Source organism: Apus apus, chromosome 2 (assembly GCF_020740795.1).
Source record: "Apus apus isolate bApuApu2 chromosome 2, bApuApu2.pri.cur, whole genome shotgun sequence".
Taxonomy (NCBI): domain Eukaryota; kingdom Metazoa; phylum Chordata; class Aves; order Apodiformes; family Apodidae; genus Apus; species Apus apus.
The window spans coordinates 145,210,361-145,221,112 of NC_067283.1; positions in this window are offsets into that span (position 1 = coordinate 145,210,361).

The window sequence follows — 10,752 nt, forward strand, 5'->3', positions numbered from 1 at the left end:
GTGCTAGGGTTTAATCCAGGCTCTGCTTTTTTTCAAAGTGCTGTGTTCAAAAAGGATGAGATTCTGTAAGGAGACAGCAAAGAAATAGCCACAGCCACAAGGGACTCGTTTAATGAAACCAGCTTGTTTGATGCCGAGGTGAGCGACTTCTGGAGGCACTCAAAAATTACTGCTACGTATCTAGCTCTTTTAATACCAAAGGTATTAAAATACCAAAGACTTTTGGAGGGGTGATGTCCATCCAGCTGTTTTTTTCAGCAGTGGGGTCTGCTGCTGCCTTAGAGGGCAGCAAGCAGGAAGTTTTAACTTCTCCCTTCCCTGTGGGAAGGAGTTAAAACTTCACATGAAAAAGTGGCTCTTTTTTTCCAGTTCCATTGCTGCGGTTAACGTGGCTTAAAGACCAAGATCTCGCAATAAACAGAGGTGTCTTTCCTGCAGTATGCTTTCAGTACTATGGATATTTACATATGGTATTTGTACTGTAGAGAGGGAGAAGAAAGCATACAAATATAAAAAATCATAAAGGCTTGGATATATGTTTTATAATTTTCACCCAGTTAGAGAAATAGTGGAGATAGGTGGGTGTTGGCTACTATTTCCAGTTAAATGTGTTTTACTGTGCAGTTCATCGATCTTGCCTCTGAGATAAGAGATTTTTTTTACAGTTCTGTAACTCTTCCAGTGCTTTCTCCTGACTGAGAGTCACTAAGCCTTTTATTATGCTTAGAGCTGTATTTACCTTCCCAGCCATTTTATTGAAAAAAAGTGGCATCTTCTGCTACTCTTCAGGGGTAGCATGGCAGTCACTGATAGTCACTTCTGTAGAGCTGTAACAACAAAGTTCACAAAAATGTTCAAAGATGCTGTTAAAATTGTCTTAACCAGATAGCTTTTTCAATTAAAAAGATGTAGCAATGCAGGACATGCAGTAGGATTGCCAAACATCTGAAAAAAATCCATCTGTAAAATAAGGCAAAAATTAAGTTTTCCAAATGCCAAATCTTTAATATTTAACATTTAATATTTTGAGTTGACATAGTTCTGATTATGTTGTATATTATACTTTATATTCACACAGCTTGATTGCATCAGACTACAATACCAAGGCAGAGCAAAATAGGAACACTGGTACTTGGCAAGAAAGGAGACTTCCCATCTTTCCTACGAGCTCAGCCCGTTCCAGCCACCCTGTTCATCTGTTGCAAAAGGTGATTGCATCCGGGTTATTATGGGGTGTATTATGGGGAGAGTACTGAAAATGTTGCTGAAGGAGGGAGTTTCTTTGTCCCGAGGGGCTGGCAATCTGTGGTGGCAGCCTCTAAAGGATTTTCTTACAGATGGGACCCTGTACCAGTGTGGGTCTCTGATGAAGTGAGTGTGAAATCATTGTCAACGAATGGGGAGTTTCCTCATAGCCTTGAGGTATTTGCTGTATAGGGATATCAACCAAGGCCTTTATTTAAGTAGACATGATACAACACTTGCGAAAATAAAGTCACTACTTGGATGTCAAGATAGAGATCAGGGTTTAGCAGACACTAAATTCTGTGGGCAGCAGCAGTGGCCTATGCCTTAGGAACTGCATTGAACAAATTGGAATAAAAGTGCCTTCAGACAGACTATTCTGCAACAACAGGAAATTAATGAGATAACCCTTTAGGTTTTTTCTGTAATTCTCTGTTGGAACTTTTTTATTTTGTGAAAAAAATGAAATTGAAGCCATTGGCTAAACTGTACTTAATCAGACCATCTCTTTAACTCAATTCAGCAGGTGTTGTAGAGTAACTTCCATTAGTCCCTGATACTCCAGCAGAGCTTGTGAACCTGCTGAAATGCATATTTCTCACAGTGTTCTGAAAAATGCAAAAGTTTCCCTTTATTTTCTTGTTTTCTTGCTGATATGTTAATTTGCTCCTAACATGATTTATTTTATGAGTGACCAAACTAATAAAGCTGATTTACACACAAACTGGTAGAAGTAGCATGAACTTGTTTAAAATACTACATGGAAATTTGGCAATGTGTTCAGCCTTAAAAGCTAGAAAAATGCTTATGAAGAAATCTGCAAAAAATTGCCAACCATCTTTTAACAGAATTTCTGCTAGACCTTCTAAGGACTGCAGAGCTGTGAGACAAGTCTTTTTGTGGAGACTGGCAAGAAGTATTAGGCAGCCCTCATCCTATTTAAATATGGGGTGCACATTTAGTAACTACATTTTTATGTGGTGATGTAGAAGTGTATTTTGCATGAAGGAGCTTTCTGTTAAGAGAGTAACATGGTTTCTCTTCCCAGTGTAAAAAATAAGTATAGTTAGCTAAGGTGAGACAAAAATTTAAAGGTTGATAAATATTTGATACCATAAATGGCAACTATGCACAGTTTGTGGGTTTTTTTGCACTATATTTAGGCAGGTCCATATTTATAGGAAACTTGCAGATAAATATCTTCAGAGGGGCTCAGATAAATATCTTCAGAGCTCTTCTCCTTCTGCCTCACATTTCTGAACAGGCATGGCTCTTCTGGTCCTGCCAGCCCAGATAGGTCTGATGCTACAACTGTTTATGTGCTGGCAGGTGGAGGAATCCACAGAGCAACGTGATGCTCACTGAAAAAAAGAGCCCTGAAATACACTGACCACTTGTTAAAATACAGAATCCTTTCTGCAGTCTAAAATCTGAATGTAAGACATTACTGGGAGCTTAAAATAAAATTACTTATTGAAATAGTGCAAAATGAGCAAGAACTTGTCATTTAGCTATGAAAGAAGCTGGTACAATAATCTTAGGAAGTTGTAGATCAAGTGCAAACAGGATCTTTCTGACTATCACCATTTCTCTCCTTGTACAGCTTTGTACAATCATATACATTATTATATTGATAAATACTTATAAATTATTTCAAGACAGTTTTTGGCTTAAGACTCTACTGGTTTTGGCTGGGATAGAGTTGAAGTTCTTCACAGCAGCTTGTATGGAACTATGTTGGATTTGTGCTGAGAACTGTGTTGATAACACACTGGTGTTTTAGTTAATGCTGAGCAGTGCTTACACAATGTCAAGGCCTTTTCTGGTCCTCATCTTGGTCAGGTAAATTATTCCATATTTTCTCCACTCTGGAAGCAGACGGGCATTTTGTGTGGTTTAAACAAAGCTGATGATCATGACAGGCACTCCCTGAGCTAAGCTCCCTCTGGAACACTAGGCCTGATAGGGATAGCATGGTTTTTTAGATAGATAAACATGGGGTTATCAAACACAAGATGAGAAGTGACACTTTTTCTTTCTTTCAGGGTAAATGCTTTTAGAATATGGTTTTATTTGCACTATCCTCAGTCTAAGATAAATCACACATAGCTCAAAAGGAGTTGGGAGAATTATTAAAGGTCTGGAAAAATGCTTCCCAGTAAGAGACTCCAAAGATCCATTTATTCACTTCATTAACTGAAAGTTTATTGATTTAATGTAAACATAATCTCTAAGGAACTTTACAAAACAACATTTTCAGCACACAATAAAATAACACATAACACTCACATCCATCAATGTGTATTGATGTGTGGCAAGTCTTAAAGCTGAACTACTGTACAAAATCTTAGCAATGAAAATAACAACTGGAACAGGTTTATTTTCTAAAATATGTGATTTGCTTAATATAATAATTAGGTGAAGTCTTAGCTTAGACAAGCGCTTAGATCTTCTTTTAACTTAGGGGAACTGAAAGTAGGTGTTTACTGTAATTTCTCCCACATTTATAATACATGGATGCACAGCACTTCTTAAAATGAGTCCTGAAATTTTTCATACTAAACACAATGGAAAACTTTTCCCTTTCTCGTGCAATATTTGTGTTGCACAAAAAGATAAAAGATCAGTATATCCTTTGAGTTCAAAAAACTGATTTTGTTAATAAATTGGGTAAGGTGAGAATGTTGAACTCTTCTGGTTAGTGAAGTGCATTAAAATGTATCATGGGAAAGGTATGAAAGAAGAAAAACATTCCAAAAGAGAGCAGGAAAGAGCAAAACAAAGCAGTATATAGAGCTTACACTTATTGGGCCCTCTTAGCTGTTTTCTATTATGTGTTTTTTAGAAAAAGGACTAGATGTTCTCAAACAGCCTTTGGGAATTTCCACTGTACAGAGGGTCTCCCCCATCAGTGTAAAGCTAAGACTGTCAACCAGGGGGTACTCAACCATACTTGTTAGGTTTGTAACATTCATTTTTGGATACATAAAAACACTGAGCATGAACTAGAGTGACTGACCTGCTGTGAGGACTGAGCAGCTCCTGCACAGCTCTGAAGTCAGGTGAACATACAGATGCTGTGAAGTACCTTTGTCCACCATGTTCATCTGGCCTCTGAGCCCTGAGGTAGCATATCATGCAAAGGATATTGTACTATTACCTTGCCTTTGAAGCATGGAAAAAAGACAAAGCTCTCAAAGCATTTCAAAGCAGCTGGATTAGGACCTTGGAGCCATTCACCACCTTGTGGTGTAAAAGGTATGAGATGACCTATAGTGACCCCACCTTGACAATTTTTTTCTGACTGAAAAAACTTTTCTGTCAGCATTAACTGTCTTGCTCCTTGAACTCCTTTGCCTCTATTGAACAGAGCTAATTAGTGACAGAAGATAAGAGTTAAATACCAATCAAAAGGGCAGCCCAAGCAGTTGTTCCACCTATTTACACATTCAGTGAAAGGGGTGATGAACAACAGCTTTGTTACCTCTCACCAGAGGTTTTTGGCAGTTTTACATCACAGATTTCTCTGTCTTCCTTGTTTTTCCACTTCATCAGTTGCTTTCTTTTGCTTACCTTCTCATTTTCTACTCTAAAGTCCTCCAGCCATGTTATCCTGCTAACATACTCAGCCTGCCTGTTCCCAATCTCTTACATTAAACGGGCCTACAGCTGCTTTTTGGAGGCTTTCACCAGTCCACTGTTGCTTCTTGCTGGTCTCCTCTTTTTCCAGTTTAAGTCATTCTTACAACCCTGCTGAAGTCCTCCAGCTTCAAAATTCAACTCATTCTTCTCTCTCCAGTAAGAGCTAAGTTCATCCTTAAGAAACCTGTCTTCCATTCCAATAATTCTTTACTCAGTCCTACCTTCCTTCCCTTCAACATATGTATGTTTTAGATTTCAGCTTCTGGAGAGTCTGCACATAGGCCTGAGATCTGAACCTTATTTAAGAGTCCACAACCATGCAGTATCCAATTGCCTTCCCCAGGATTTCGGGTGGTCAGTTCCTCTTTAGATAACACTCCTTTCAGGCTGGTAGTACTAACTCTTCTCCTCAACAGGAATGCAGGCAGGCAGGTTCCTTTAAGCCATGCCACAAACTCCTGTATCATGGTGTGTTTTCCTTGGAGGAACAGGAGGTTTTCCTCACTTGGCTTTGTGAAATTGCTATTTGAGTGTTATAGCAGCAATTGCAGAAAATGCAGAGCAAAAGAAAGACTAAAATGAAATAACATCCAGATCTGCAACAGAAGTTATTCTACCCAAAAGTGGCACACCTTAGCTCCTTGAAGTACAACAGTGTAATGCAACATCTTTCTCTCCAGTAAATCTTTAGAAAAAATTGCTGCCACATTTTCCTTTCTACTTTCCTTTAATTCTCTGCCTTTCCTGTAAACCCTTCTTACCACTTTACACTGTTGAAATCTTGGTGGATATGGATTAATTTTCTTCTCATGGGAATGAGTATTTGTCTGAAAATACTTCTCCCCCATTTCTCGTGTTTTGTTAGGAAAGCATGCTGTGATTTCATCTTCTCATAGTTTCCTTCAGTAACTATGGCATGTTAATTACCTTGTATTCAGGGCCCCAGTACAAGATTTTCAATCTCCATGTACTCATTTATTGATAAATAAGTTGTTACTTGAACCTGCCTTATTATAAAAAGCCAAATATTACTATATACCATGATAATGTCATGAGCCCTCTCTATAATTGTAAAAATTAACAGCCTCAACTCATTTCACCAATTCCATTTTAAAAGTCACATGATACAGTAAGTTCTGTGAATACAGATTAGGATGTCAATCAATTAGTTGATTCTATCACATAGATAGTTTTCAAGGATGAAATAAGCAGGTGTGAACTGCTAAAACAATCCAGTGTTTTATTGTACAAGTATTTGTATCCTCATTGTCTGGAAGCTTGAGAAGCTTATAAACTGTTCATTAACTCTTTTCTCAGCAGGATCACATGCATATCCCCTCAAATTAAAAAACAAAATCACTAATCAGAATAGATTAGAATCCACATTTAGAACTTTCCCAATGAATAATTTGTGCAGATTTAACTGCTGGATTAATTCATTAGGAGGTGATTTTGAATTACTATCTATATAAATTTCAGTGTACTTGCACTATTCCACTTCAGAGGTTCTATTCCATACAATCAATTTAATATTTAGTAGAGGGTATCTGAATCTATTTAAAATAAAGAAATGTACAATGACAGAAAGATTAAAAGGAAGAAGGAGCAGAAACAGTGTGTAAGATCCTGATAATAGTTTACAGTAATATTTCATTTGACAATGGAAAGAAAAGGCTGCAGGCAGTTCATATCACTACAGGGATACAGACACCTCCCAAGTGTGCCAGTGCCTATAAAATGCTAAATCCACCATCACCCCAAATGGTGGTTTTAACACATTTTTATGTTTTGGTGGCTATGTTTTTAATAAACAACTTAATTTCTATATGGATGTATAAAGGTTAAAAATTGTGAAGTCTTGATTCCTCTTTCGTTTAGCAATAATAATATAAAAAAAACCCAACAACCAAACAGTTCCTAAGAATAAGAGTTTCAAGGTAGAGAGCTTTTTTAGTAAACTTGCCACTTACAGAAGAGAATTGGAATATGCAAGTTATGCCTGCATGACTGCAGATTAAATAATGGTAACTCCAGCTATTTTTAATCTTGTATTCAACCTGCTATCAAATTGCATTATGAGAGGAGGCAAAAAGAGATTGTTTGCAAAGAGAAACTCCTTCACCTCCTGAAAACCAGATACAAATGCAAAATAAATCAGTAATGACCAAAAGTGACTGCTTTGCAATGGCTGGGCCAGTGTCACAGGCTGGGCTAGTTCCTGAACAACATTATTTTGTATCAAAAGGAATAAAAGAAACATTAATGATCAGATGTAACTGTATGGGTAGAGAGGCAGAGACTGTTGCACTGTTTCACTGTTACTTAGGGTTCAGTGTTGGCAATCTCTGAGTGCTCTTGCTGCACCAGTTGTGTAGATACAGCAGTACCACCAGGACTGATGTACAAAGTCTTGCCTGCACTAAATCCAAAATGACCCAATGAAGCTGATATCCAGCTGCCATAGAAAAGGTGTGACTACTGCACTCTTTTTATACTATTACCACCTACTCTGCAAAAGTATCTGTTATGTTTTAGTATTTTAGGTGATAATTGTAATAATTATTACTATATTTTCTAAAAAAAACAAGTGGAAGAACCTGGTTTCATTCCCAAAATTTTGATACATTATCCAGGACACCTGACCAAGCAGCCAACAGATGGAATTCTCTTAAACTCACAGGCAGGGGCAGAAAACTGGCAATATTCATTGTAGTAAAGTGAGGTTTTGGGCAGTATATCTTGGCTCCATTCCTTGTGTTCTCTCAAAGTCCAGCCTCACCCTTTATTTTTTCCCTGTGCTGTTGCCACGAGCACTGCCATAAAACAGTATGCAGAGTATGAAATCTTTTCCCTGCAAACTCTTTAAGAAAATGCTCTGAGCTAAAGAAGAGTCAGAACAAGGTAACACACTTTAGCATAATAGTTGTCAAAGCTAAATGTGAAAAAGTTGGAAAGAAGAATGCACGTGATGAGTCAGGACCAAAGTGAAACTTTAATCACAAGCCACTTTATATGGAGAGCAGGTTCTTCCATCCCTACCTGTGGTGGGGTTTCTTATATTCATGCAAAAGCCAGATACCAGTCACTGTTGAAGATGAGATTTATGAACTTCAGGGACAGCAGGCTGCATGAAAAATGTCAAAACCAATGTTTCTGGTCTCTCTCTCTCATCCTGAACTATTTATTTGGAAGATGTTAGGACAATATTATAGTGGATACACAAGCAAATAGTGCTGTGTAATAAAGGAGAGTGCTTGCTGCCAGCCACTTGTATCTCACTTGTGAAATCCAAGAATTTACCTTACTTTTAAACTGCTTATATTTTTATTTTTTCAGCATCTTAATAACTTGTGGAAGAATGTAATGTGAATAAAGTGACCCATATCCTTTCAGACAGAGAACTGCTACTGTTCAGAGTGGCTGAATTGTTCATTACTTTGGTTTTTTGAAAGAAAAAAAAAAAAAAAAAGGCAGATCAGCCTTGAGTCTCTTTATTACTAATACAGTAGGTCATTATTGTACTCTTGTTTTTCTTTTGCTCTCAGTCTACATCAAAGACTCTCTGAGTTCATTTCCTTCCAAATATTAGTTCAATAACTATACAGAATATGTATTTGGGCATAAAAAGTGCTACACCATCTGAAAACATGTTTATTGATTTATTGACCTGTTTTCCTCAGATACTTAAATGCCATACAGGAATTCTTTTCAAGAAGGTTTTTTCTGTTAAAAGAAATAACAGATAGCAAAGGAATAAATGGCCTTTATGGTAATTTATGTGTATGACATAATTATTTGTATTTGGTAAACAAACAGAGGGTTCAGCCAAACTTTTAGGTGCCTGAAGGTAAATGAGCTCAGTGGAGCTATGACACTTCTGTCACCCAGTATGATACTCCATAACCCTTCAGTTTAAAGTGCTACTTTAACAGGAAAAATGTACAGCAAGTTTATATTTCTATTTTTCTCTTTGTGTTTTATTCCACTGTCTTTTTAAATTATTGCACATCTACAAGAGATAAAGATCTTATGTTAAAAAAACTTTGCCCCAACAACACTCCTCAGCATTTAAAACTGCTTGCCCACAGCAAGGCCAGCCAGAGTGTCCTGCCTAATCTCTTTACAACCATAGAATCCAAGAAGCTATTGATTTCATTTTATTACCGTGCTTCAGTGTTGCTCAGACCTCAGTGATCTCTGCCAGGCATGCTACAGGCATCTGTTTCTTGCATTTCAGCTTTGTGCTGCCTCTTGGGAGTTCACCTCTTACTGCCTGAACCCTACGTGATTTGACTCAGCCACAGAAACTGTTACAGTTCTGATTCTCTATTACCCTTGCAGATTTTATATCAGCCTCCTTACCCTGCCTGAGCTGTATTTTCCCTTCTGGCCTTTACTGCCAGAACTTCAGTTTTCCATGAACAATAAAGAGAGACTAGAGCGACCCGTTCATATTTAGACATCTAACTTTTTTGATATCTAGGGGGACTTTTACAGTGTAGGTGCCTGTGTGTAGGTGTCTGGGCTTCCAGTATAGACAGGAAGGGATGCAGACACCTCCAGAGGGCAACTGACTGGACTTACTTTGGAGGCCTGACTCATGATGAGCTTAACCACCCTCTATTCAGGCCTGGTTGTCAGCATGGACTGTAAAGGGAACTGGGAGTGACTGACTTAGATGCTTACCTTCCAGATGCATAAGCTTTAAGGGTTGTTTTACTCAAAACCACTTTAAAGCAGGGATACATTATTTTTTTTTTTCCCTGAGATTCTACTTTACTTTTGCTTACTCTGCTTTTTCTACTCAATCCAGTATTTGAAACCTGGTCAGCAGAGTGCTTGCTCTCCAGCAGGAAATAAATACCCAGGACAACAGGACATGAACTCAGTGCATGGGATTTCAGCTGGTCTCCTGATTTGTGCAGAACAAGGGGTCCTGCATCTTGTACCAGGCACATGGCAGAAAGTAAATCCCACAATCTAGGCTAACTTCATCCATATTTGTCCCATTCTTTTGTACTTTTCACTCTCAAATTAATCTAGAACATAAACTTGTTTTTTCAGTACAAATCTGGATTTAATCTGAAGAACAGCAATATTGTTTTCTGTAAACTATTTATTTTGGCCAGAAAAAAAAAATATTAATAGGCCTTTGTGTAACCAAGGGACAAACAACAGCTTTTCTAGAAGTTGCCAATCACAAGGCACCATGGGAGCTATTTGCTGGTACCAAGCATTGCTCTTTTCTGTTGTGTTGCCACTAACAAATGTGGTTTTCAGTGGTTTTAGAAAATTATTCCTATGGAGGGTTTGAAAGCACATTGTGCTTGACAAAAATGGGTGGTGATGCAGACACGATGTTAAGGACCCAAGGCAAATGTTCCTCAATAGACATTTTAGGGATATGGTGGTCTCCAGAGAGGCAGCTTCCAAACTGGAGCTTCCAATGACACTTAGAAACACAAGGGAAATCAGGAGCAGAAGTTTTGCTCTTGCTGTTGCTATAAGCAAAATAAATGATCATTAACACAGCAGTGGTTATACCAGTCATCAAACACACAATTTTTCCACATTTCTCCCTCTCCCGTATGCAAGCTAATTGTGTGATTATGCAAGGAGAAAGAACCAACTCTTCCATATGCATGACAGAAAAATGCACTGTGCTCACTTGTGTTTGTTGTGTATATATGCCTCTTCATTTTTACAATTCTATAACCTTACTATTTTAATCTTAAAAGAAACATAAGGTACAGATACCAATGCAATTAAGAATTGAGACATTTTTGTAACACGTGGCACATAACCCATAAAATCAGGATATGAGACTGATGTTTTCAGAATAAGCTACCTGAACTCTAGTAATGA